The following is a 10,329-nucleotide window of genomic DNA, read 5'->3' as shown; positions in this document are numbered from 1 at the left end:
AATATTGCCTTGAGGCTGGGCTGTGATAAACAGTCACCAACAAAGCCCATCAACAATTCCCTGGGAGTAAAAGTAGAATCTGGGTAATAAAATAGAGTGTTACCTTTTATCTCTCCCTTTGTGCTGAGTTGAGTTTCACTTGCTCACAGGGTGCCTCTGCAGAGGCCTCTCACCTGGCCCTTGAGACAAGACTCCCTGGAGTGAAATAGCTCTGCCAACACCTCAGCTGGGATGGCTGTGTGTAAAATCGATGCAGTCAGGACTGTGATTCTAGATGGCAGTCAGGGGCCATGTGCAGAGACGCTGCTCCCGGCACTGTGGTCTGGAGCCACAGGCAGCACAGCTGAGCCTGTTCTTTGAGAACCCTGCCTCTTCCACCAGCCCCGCTGACAGGAATCACATATAGCAGCCCCATGGAGGACTTTTGAGGGACAGCATGTACTCTAAAGCACATTCTATTGGCACGAGCCACACCTTGGAGAGGGACTTCCCATGTGGCTCTGCGGTAAATATCCCATCTGCCAATGCAGGAAACTTGAGTTGATCCTGGGTCAGGAAGATTCCCTGGAGAAGGAGTTCTCCAGTATTCTTGCCTGAAGAATTCCATGGTATTCTGATGGGCAGCAGTCCATGGATCTGCAAAGACTCAGACATGACTGAGTGACTTACACTTTTTCACACTTGCTAACAATGAAAGCAGCTGCCATTTGGGAACAAATGAGATCTTTTGCTTCCAACATAGGTTCTCAGTTGGCTGCAGGGTGGAATCACCTGAGGGGTTTTTAAAAGTGTTGACTCCTCCTGCCTCCCCTCCTCTGAGATTCTGATTTAAGTGAGATGAGGATTCAGCACTGGTATTTGACAGAGGTCTCCTGGTGTTCTGAATTTATAGCCAAGTTTGCAAAACACTGACCTTTGGCATATTTAAAATATAAAGGATTATACCTGGATGAGGAAACAGTGATTCTGCAGGAGCAGAAGTGTGCGTTTCTGGGTGAAAGTGTAGATGTGGTGGATGAGGTCGGGGCCTGCGACCCTTCTTGCTTATCCTGCTGCCTTCCTGGCCTCTCATTCCGTGGCCTTTCCACGATGCTTACCTGGACGCCTGGAGTCTGCTGCCCCCTCGTGGTGGTTTTCAGAATGGCACAGCTGTCCCTGGAAATTTCATACAAGCCCAGCCTTACTTCAGTTGTGTCAGACTCTTTGCCACCCAACGGACTGCCGCACACCAGGCCTCGCTGTCCTCCACCAATTTCCAGAGCTTACTCAAACTCATGTCTATTGACTGGATAATGCCATCCAACCATCTCATCCTCTGTTGTCCCCTTCTCTCGCCTTCAATCTTTCCCAGCATCAGGGTCTTTTCCAATAGGTCAGTTCTTCACATCAGGTGGCCAAAGTATTGGAGTTTCAGCTTCAGCATCTGTCCTTCCAATGAATATTCAGGACTGATTTCCTTTAGGATGGACTGGTTTGATCTCTTTGCAGTCCAAAGGACTCTCAAGAGTCTTCTCCAAAACCACAGTTCAAAAGCATCAATTCTTTGGTGCTCAGCTTTCTTTATAGTCCAACTCTCACATCCCTACATGACTACTAGAAAAACCATAGCTTTAACTAGACAGACCTTTGTCAGCAAAGTAATGTGCTTTTTAATATTCTATCTAGGTTGGACACAGCTTTTCTTCTAAGGAGCAAGTGCCTTTTAATTCATGGCTGCAGTCACCGTATGCAGTGATTTTGGAGCCCCAAGATGTAAAGTCTCTCACTGTTTCCATTGTTTCCCCACCTATATGCCATGAAGTGATGGGGCCGGATGCCATGATCTTCGATTTTTGAATGTTGAGTTCTAAGCCAGCTTTTTCACTCTCTTCTTTCACTTTCATTAAGAGGCTTTTTAGTTTCTCTTTGATTTCTGCCATAAGTGTGGTGTCATCTGTGTATCTAAGGTTACTGATACTTCTCCCGGCAATCTCAATTCCCGCTTGTGCTTCATCCAGCCCAGCATTTCTCATGATGTACTCTGCATAAGTTAAATAAGCAGGGTGACAATATACAGCCTTGACGTACCCCTTTCCCGATTTGGAACCAGTCTGTTGTTCCAAGTCCGGTTCTAACTGTTTCTTCTTGACCTGCATACAGATTTCTCAGGAGGCACATCAGATGGCCTGGTATTCCCATCTCTTTCAGAATTTTCCACAGTTTTTTGTGATCCACACAGTCAAAGGCTTTGGTGTAGTCAATAAGACAGAAGTAGATAGTCAATAAGACAGAAGTAGATGTTTTTCTGAAACTCTCTTGCTTTTTTGATCATCCAATAGATGTTGGCAATTTGATATCTGGTTCCTTTGCCTTTTCTAAATCCAGCTTAAACATCTGGGACTTCACCGTTTTTGTAGTCTTGAAGCCTCACTTGGAGAATTTTGAGCATTACTTGTGTGTGAGATGAGTGCAGTTATGCGGTAGTTTGAACATTCTTTGACATTGCTTTTCTTTGAGATTGGAATGCAAACAGACCTTTTCCAGTCTAGTGGCTGCTACTGATTTTTCCATGTTTGCTGGCATATGGAATGGAGCACTTTCACAGTATCATCTTTCAGGATTTGAAATAGCTCAACTGGATTTCCATCACCTCCACTAACTTTGTTCCTAGTGATACTTCCTAAGGCCCACTTGACTTCACATTCCAGGATGTCTGGGTCTAGGTGAGTGAGCACACCATCGTGGTTATCTGGGTCATGAAGATCTTTTTTTACATAGTTCTTCTGTGTATTCTTGCCACCTCTTAATATCTTCTGCTTCTGTTAGGTCCATAAAATTTCTGTCCTTTATTGAGCCCATCTTTGCATGAAATGTTTCCTTGTTATCTCTCATTTTCTTGAAGAGATCTCTAGTCTTTCCCATTCTATTGTTTTCCTCTATTTCTTTGCATTGATCACAGAGGAAGACTTTCTCATCTCTCCTTGCTATTCTTTGGAACTCTGCATTCAAGTGGGCATATCTTTCCTTTCCTCTTTTGCCTTTAGTTTCCCTTCTTTTCTCAGCTATTTGTAGGGCCTCCTCAGACAACTATTTGCCTTTTTGCATGTCTTTTTTTGGGGATGGTCTTGATCACTGCCTCCTGTACAATGTCACGATCCTCTGCCCATAGTTCTTCACATACTCTATCAGATCTAATCCCTTGAGTCTATTTGTCACTTACACTGTATAATCATAAGGGATTTGATTTGAGCCTTAGTTCATCACAAACCTATAGCAGTATTCCCAAGGTGTGGTTTGCTGGGAGAGAAATCCTAGGAACTATACATGATAAGCAGCTCGGCGGTAACTTCAGAAGTTGCTCCAGCAAAGGGAAGCTCAGGAAGCCCCAGGCTGCTGGCCAAGCACGGGTGTGTCACACGGCTGTGACTGGAGCCTTCCTGTGCCTGGTGTCTGAGGGGTGTGCGTGTGTGCTCAGTCGTGATGACTCTTTGGGGCCCCATGGACAGAGGAGTGGGATTCTCCAGGCAGTAATGCTGGAGTGGGTTGCCATTTCCTCCTCCAGGGGGACCTTCCAATCCAGGGATCGAAGTTGTGTCTCTTGGGTCTCCTGAACTGGCAGGTGGGTTCCTTACCACTAGCACCCCCTAGGGGTTTGAGGAAATTGGTCTTATCAGCCAGGTGCTTCCCAGGTGGCTCAGTGGTTTAAAAAAAAAATAAATCTGCCTGCCAATGCAGGAGAAACAGGAGATGCAAGTCCAATCCCTGGGTCAGGAAGACCCCCTGGAGGAAGAAATGGCAACCCATTCCAATATTGCCTGGAGAATCCCTTGGACAGAGGAGCCTAGCAGGCTATAGTCACAGAGTCGCAAAGAGTCAAACATGACTGAGCACAGACAGTGACAAGGGCCTATGATATCGAGCATCAAGAAGTGCAGAGGTGTAATGTAATGAGCGTCCCCATAAACAGCAACCGCCCCTTATTCTGCTCTGCATGGTAGGATGTGTTTTTATTTAACTATCACGTTTAATTTTTTAGTATATAAAAATTTATTACTATCATGCTTTCATCATCAAAATTCATGATCTTGGTCTTTCCTTTTTGTCTTTGTATAAGGCCAAAAGAGAGATACTGGCTACTTTGACAACCTTAAAGTGAACTCCAGGAATGTCACCATCAGCACGACCTTGGTGACTACATCCAGTGACCAGAACTTCATCGTTTTCCTCAATGAAATTTAAACAACTATCATTGGGTACAAAGGATGTGATTTTTTGTCATTCTTGATGAGCTGAACCCTGATGGCAGAATTTGGTTGTTTGGCTTCAAACTCTACTTTTTCAAGTGCAATTCCCTTCTCATGAGAAGAACCTCCAAAGGGGTTGGCCCTCAGGGCTGTGCCCAAATGGGCTTTCTTGTACTGTTTATCATGACCAGAAGTGTCTGGTCTCGTCAATGGCTACAGAGCTTCCTGGCAGTATGAAGATCGTGACACTTGCCCATCCTACCGGTGCCATGGGCCTAAGTGAAAGACTATCACGTTTAACTTTAATGCAAGCTCAGAGGGTATTAGGACCCCTATCTTACAGACAAGGAAACAAGCCTACAGAGCTTAAGGACCTTGATCAACATCATACAACTCCTAACAGATGACTCTGAGCCCAGGCTTGTGGGACCACAGTCTGTCCCCACTCCTCCTGTGTCCTGTGGGACCAGGAGGTCTCCCTGCCCAAAGACCTGCTCAGTGGCTTCAGCATGACCCCCTGGTGGGTCTGTGTGGTCCGTTCAGGTGCCAGCAGTCCCTTTGCTCCTACTGCCCCTGACTCGGGTTCTTCCTTCTGCAGAGCAGCCCTAGAGCCCCACGGTCGGCAGGAGGACACCCTTGCCCCATTCTGGCAGCTTCTCCCTGCAGCCAACTCCCAGGGTGGGGTCAGGCCAGGTTGTGAGGAGAATCAGGAGAGAAGCAGGAAGATGTGAGCTCATGGTCAGCACTTTCCTCTGACCTGGAACCTCCCTCTCTTCTCCGTGACGCTTCCTGCCCCTCGGGGCAGCTCCTCTCCACGCCCCCCTCCCCCAATTACAAGTGCTCCTGTAGCTCTGCTGTGGGTCAGAGTCACCAGGGGAGGGTCAGAATGCAGAGTCCTGGGCTCCAGCCCCAGTGGATTCTGATGCAGGGGGTCCTCTGAGCATATTCTGAGAAGATTCTAACAGATCTGCCACTCGCATCTGTGGGCCCTGGGTCAAGAGTATAATGAAGCCCATCCTATATGTTTAAATATTTTAAAGTTATAAATCAAGCTAACACACTATCAAGTACACCTTTGTAACCACCTGGCAGGCTGGGATTCCTGGACCCTGGAGTTTGGAGCCAGAAGGCAGGAGAGCAGAGCGACGGGCTGCCCCAGCCCCCAGCCCCCAGCCCCCAGCCCTCAGCCCCCAGCCCTCCCCCTGCTCTTCTCACCTCTGGCTGTGACCCTTTCTGTGCCCTGAGCAATCTGCTGCTCAAGCAAAAGCATCACAGCCTTCAACTTCAAGCTCAGACTACCCTCTTCCACTCCACAAACAGCTGTATCTTGACCACCTGTCGGGCTGGGAAATGGGCCCCAGAAGGGGGCTGGCATGGGCTCTGAGAGCAGGGATTCTAGGGTCCAGGTGCTCAGAGCAGGGTCTGGGGGTGGGGGGCTCCAGGTGGACACACCCCCTTGTCCTCTCTGGCAGCCTGCACCTGGGGGAGGGTGCAACCACAGGATGACCCGAGCAGGGCCTCTAAATCAGTTCTTCTCTAACTGTGCTGTGAGCAGAACTCACCTGGAATCTGGAGATTCTTGAGTCTGTAGGTCTGGGTTAGAGACACAATTCCATGTTCCTAACAGCCACCCAGGCCAAGCCGACTCTGCTGATATACAGGTCACACTTAGAACAACAGAGCTCTAGGGCAGGGTGGGCAAAGTGTTTCTACAAAGGACTAAGTACATTTCCAGGTGTTGTGGGCCCCACAGTCTCTGCAACCCCTCAGCTCTGCTGATGGAGCACAAACGAGGCCACAGACAAATGTCAGTGAATGAGTGTGAAGTGAAAGTCATTCAGTTGTGTCCGACTCTTTGCGACCCCATGGACTATACAGTCCATGAAATTCTCTAGGCCAGAATACTGGAGTGGGTAGTCTTTCCCTTCTCCAGGAATTCTTCCCAACCCAGGGACTGAACCTAGGTCTCCAGCATTATAGGCAGATCCTTTACCAGCTGAGCCACAAGCGAAGTCCAAGAATACTAGAATGGGTAGCCTATCTCTTCTCCAGCGGATCTTCCCGACCAAGGAATCAAACCTGGGTCTCCTGAATTGCAGACAGATCCTTTACCAACTGAGCTATCAGGGAATGAGTGTGGCTTGAATACTGAAAATAGAATTTCATACCATTTTACTATAAAACAAAATATTCTTCTTTGGAATCCTTCAACCATTTAAAATATAAAAACAATTCTTGACTCATGAGACATAAGAAACAGATCATGGGTCAGGCTTAGCCCCAAATCTTTAAAATATAAGGATGTTTTAACAAAACCACAATACCAACATCACACCTAAAAATACTTAGCAATAATTCTGTAATATCATCAAATACTTTCAATGCTTGCGTTTCTAATTGTCTCATGGTAGATTCACCCCTGTTCTTAATAGAGAATCACTGTCTAATATGTCCTTTTATTCCCTTCCCTGCCCCCCAGTAGCTCAGTGTCTCATAACCTGTAAACGTTGTCATACTACAATTCACCAGTAGATTGCTCTAGTAACCATGACATTTGCTAACTTCACTTGGCATTTACACACAACACCAGTTGTATACAATTTGCAATTATATATGAATATCTGAACACAGAAATTGAAAATAGATTATTTGCTCTGCATAACATGCATAAAACATCACTACATCCCAATTTCAAGGAAAAATTATTGATGTCAAACAAATTCCAATTTATTTTTTTAAAACAATGAACATGGGAAGTTCATGTCACTATGTTGAGCTTTACATTTATTATGTCAACATTTTTAGTGTTAATGGAGGCCCTTATGTATTTATATTCTTCTGCTTAAGAAAAGAACAAATTGAATCTATTTGCATAATTGATCTGTGTTAAATACTGATTGCAAATGTATAGTCTGAATTGTTGCAGTTTATGGGGTTTGCAAAGAGTTGGATATGACTTAGTGACTGAACAACAACAAAGATGTTCAATGTCACTAGTCATTGAAAGTGAAAGTGAAGTTGCTCAGTCGTGTCTGACTCTTTGCAACCCCATGGACTGTAGCCCACCAGGCTCCTCAGTCCATGGAATTTTTCAGGCAAGATTACTGGAGTGGGTTGCCATTTCCTTCTCCAGCGGATCTTCCCAACCCAGGGATTGAACCCAGATCTCCCACAGGCAGGCAGACGCTTTACCGTTGGCCAGCAAGGAGATCCCACTAGCCATTAATAACATGCAAATAAAAACCAAATGAGATGCCATTACACATCCATTAGAGTAGCTAGAATTAAAAAAAAAAAAAACTGTTAATACCATTGGTGAGGATGTGAAGGAGATGGAATTTTCACTCAGTTCTTAACACAAGAGAGATTTATTTTCTCACAGTTCTGAAGGCCAGAAATTCCAAATCAGGCTGCAGACTTCTATGTTTACTATACACACCAGCCATGATGAGAAGGCAATGGCACCCCACTCCTGTACTCTTGCCTGGAAAATTCCATGGATAGAGGAGGCTGGTAGGCTGCGGTCCATGGGTCACTAAGAGTTGGACACGACTGAGGGTCTTCACTTTCACTTTTCATTTTCATGCATTGGAAAAGGAAATGGCAACCCACTCCAGTGTTCTTGCCTGGAGAATCCCAGGGACGGGGGAGCTTGGTGGGCTGCCATCTATGGGGTCGCACAGAGTCGGACACGACTGAAGTGACTTAGCAGCAGCAACAGCAGCAGCCAGCCATGATGCTTCCTTATAAAGTTCACTAGTGGCAGAGTCAGAGCAATTCAACCAGCTCATTAAGAAAACTAATGAACGGGAGTTAATTGATCTTCATATCAAAAAAGGACATACTGGAAAGAAATTTGATTAGCACATCTCCAGGTAGAAATACATATGTATCACAGAGAAAAGAGAGAGGCTTCTGGAGAAAATAAACTTACACCAGAGCACACAGTCTGGGGGCATCTACAGCACTTCTGAGCAGCAATAAACCACGATTTGTGTTTCAAATGCCCATGGAGCCTCAAGCATCCAGTCCTCACTGCAACTCCACTATTGACAGAACCTCTACTCAGAACACAGGGGGATCCCACCGGGGCCCCTCCCTCCAACAACAGTGAAGTGAATGGCAGTCCTGGGAATCTGGCTCACAAGTGAGTCTGCATTTGGCATTGTTACACCTTTAAAAAAATCACCTAATGCTGTATCCCATTTGTGTGAAAACTAATTTTGCTAGCAGTAAGCACTTTGGGTCCACATGTTCCCAGGCATGGTTGTGCATGTTTCCGTGCTTTCACCCCAGGCTAGACCAGAGCCATGGAGCTTGCAGGGAGCTGTGCACATGACATTCACAAAATTAAAACTCGTCTAATGAGCTAAAACTTGCCTCCGTCTTTGTCACCAACATTTTTAAAGAGTACAGGCCCATTGTTTTGCAGAGTGTCCTCTATTTGGGTTGTCTGTTGATTTGACTCAGGCTGCTTCTTTCTTCTTTGGAGTGGGGGTAAGAACATCATAGAAATGATGTATTGTTGTCACATTGAGAGCCAAATGATGTATTGTGTCAGTAGGTCCATTACTGGTAATGTTAACTTTGGTCACTTACATAGCCTATTGTCTGCCAGATTTTTCCACTTTAAAAATACCATTCTCCCCTAAGAATTAATCTAGGAAGATACTTTGAGTCTATGAAAATTCCATTTCCCTCAACCCCCCAAACACTCAGCCTATATTCATTTATCAGGCAATGACAAATTTTGTCTGAATTATTTTATGACAACTATGGCTGCCATGTGGTACTTTTCTATCAATCTTTCTACACTTGTAAGTTAGCATTCCACTGCAAACAAGTTTAGCCTTCTTCCTATCTATCTTATGTCTTATCAGAAGTAGTATAAACTCATGGATTTTTTTAATCCATTGTTATAAAATATAAGGTTTAAAATCCTCAGTTCTCTATTGACTGTTACTTTCTTACTTACAACATTTCTACCTGATATATAAACTCTTTCTCAGAGACACACTTTTTGCCTAGGTAGTCTTCAAAATTTAATTAAATTTTTTTTCACATAATATCCTCCAAAACTAAATATGATTACCTTTTGGATCAAACACTGGTTTGGAATACCCAAAGCTTCCACCTATTAGGATGGATAATTGTAACTTGGCTTGTTTTACAAGCATGATTGCTGAGTGAAAGAGATAATTTAGTCAAAATTGTCTGATGAAAGCTTCCTGCAAATCTTAATGTATCTAAATCTTAATCTTGGTTCTCCTTTAAAAAAATCATACAATCTCAATTTGACCCCCAAGACAGGTTAGCTGATCCTGGGGTAGTATAAATGAAGGTTTCATAGGGCTGGGGCATGGTATTCCTTCTATTAATGTTATTTTTCACTTGTAAATTCAAACAAATTGTCTATTTCTCCCAGCTTTTCAACATACATTGCCATTTTAGTTTTTGGGGAAAATGAGTTTATTGTTCCTGGACTATTAGGCTTAAAGATAAAAATCTCAGCTAATTCATATTCTTTCTGTTTTTTAAAGAAAATTAAAAAACTTGCACAAAAACACTGTTTTAAAAACCTCTGAAGGGTTTTAAAGTGGCCTATTGTGTTTCCAGGTACCTTCTTCAACATTAGGACCATGCTGCTGATTCAAAACCAAGAATGAGTATAAATACACGCACAGTATTGTTTCCAGACATGAGGGGGAAAAAGCCCTCTAAACTTGAATAAGAACCTAATTATTTCTAAGTTTTAATGCTATTAACAATAGTGTTAATGTATAGTAAGGCATTTTGAAGCCTGTATGGTCTAATTTTAAACATAAATATCATGGTAAGTCCTCCTCAGACAACCACTTTGTCTTATTGTATTTCTTTTTCTTGGGGATGGTTTTGGACACCATCTCCTGTACAGTGTTACGAACCTCCCTCTACAGTTCTTCAGGCACTCTGTCTACCAGATCTAGTCCCTTGAATGTTCATCACCTCCACTGTATAATCATAAGGGATTTGATTTAAATCATATTCGAATGGCCTAGTGGTTTTCCCTACTTTCTTCAATTTGAGCCTGAATTTTGCAGTAAGAAGCTGATGACCTGAACCACAA

The 10,329-nt window shown here is 44.1% G+C and overlaps 1 pseudogene; it reads right to left on the bottom strand.

The window, feature by feature from the left end:
* Nucleotides 4,057-4,480, bottom strand: LOC108637290 (annotated as a pseudogene).

Source organism: Capra hircus, chromosome 12 (genome assembly GCF_001704415.2).
Source record: "Capra hircus breed San Clemente chromosome 12, ASM170441v1, whole genome shotgun sequence".
Taxonomy (NCBI): domain Eukaryota; kingdom Metazoa; phylum Chordata; class Mammalia; order Artiodactyla; family Bovidae; genus Capra; species Capra hircus.
The sequence above is the reverse complement of the archived record's forward strand: the minus strand, read 5'-3'. Positions and strand labels throughout refer to the sequence as shown.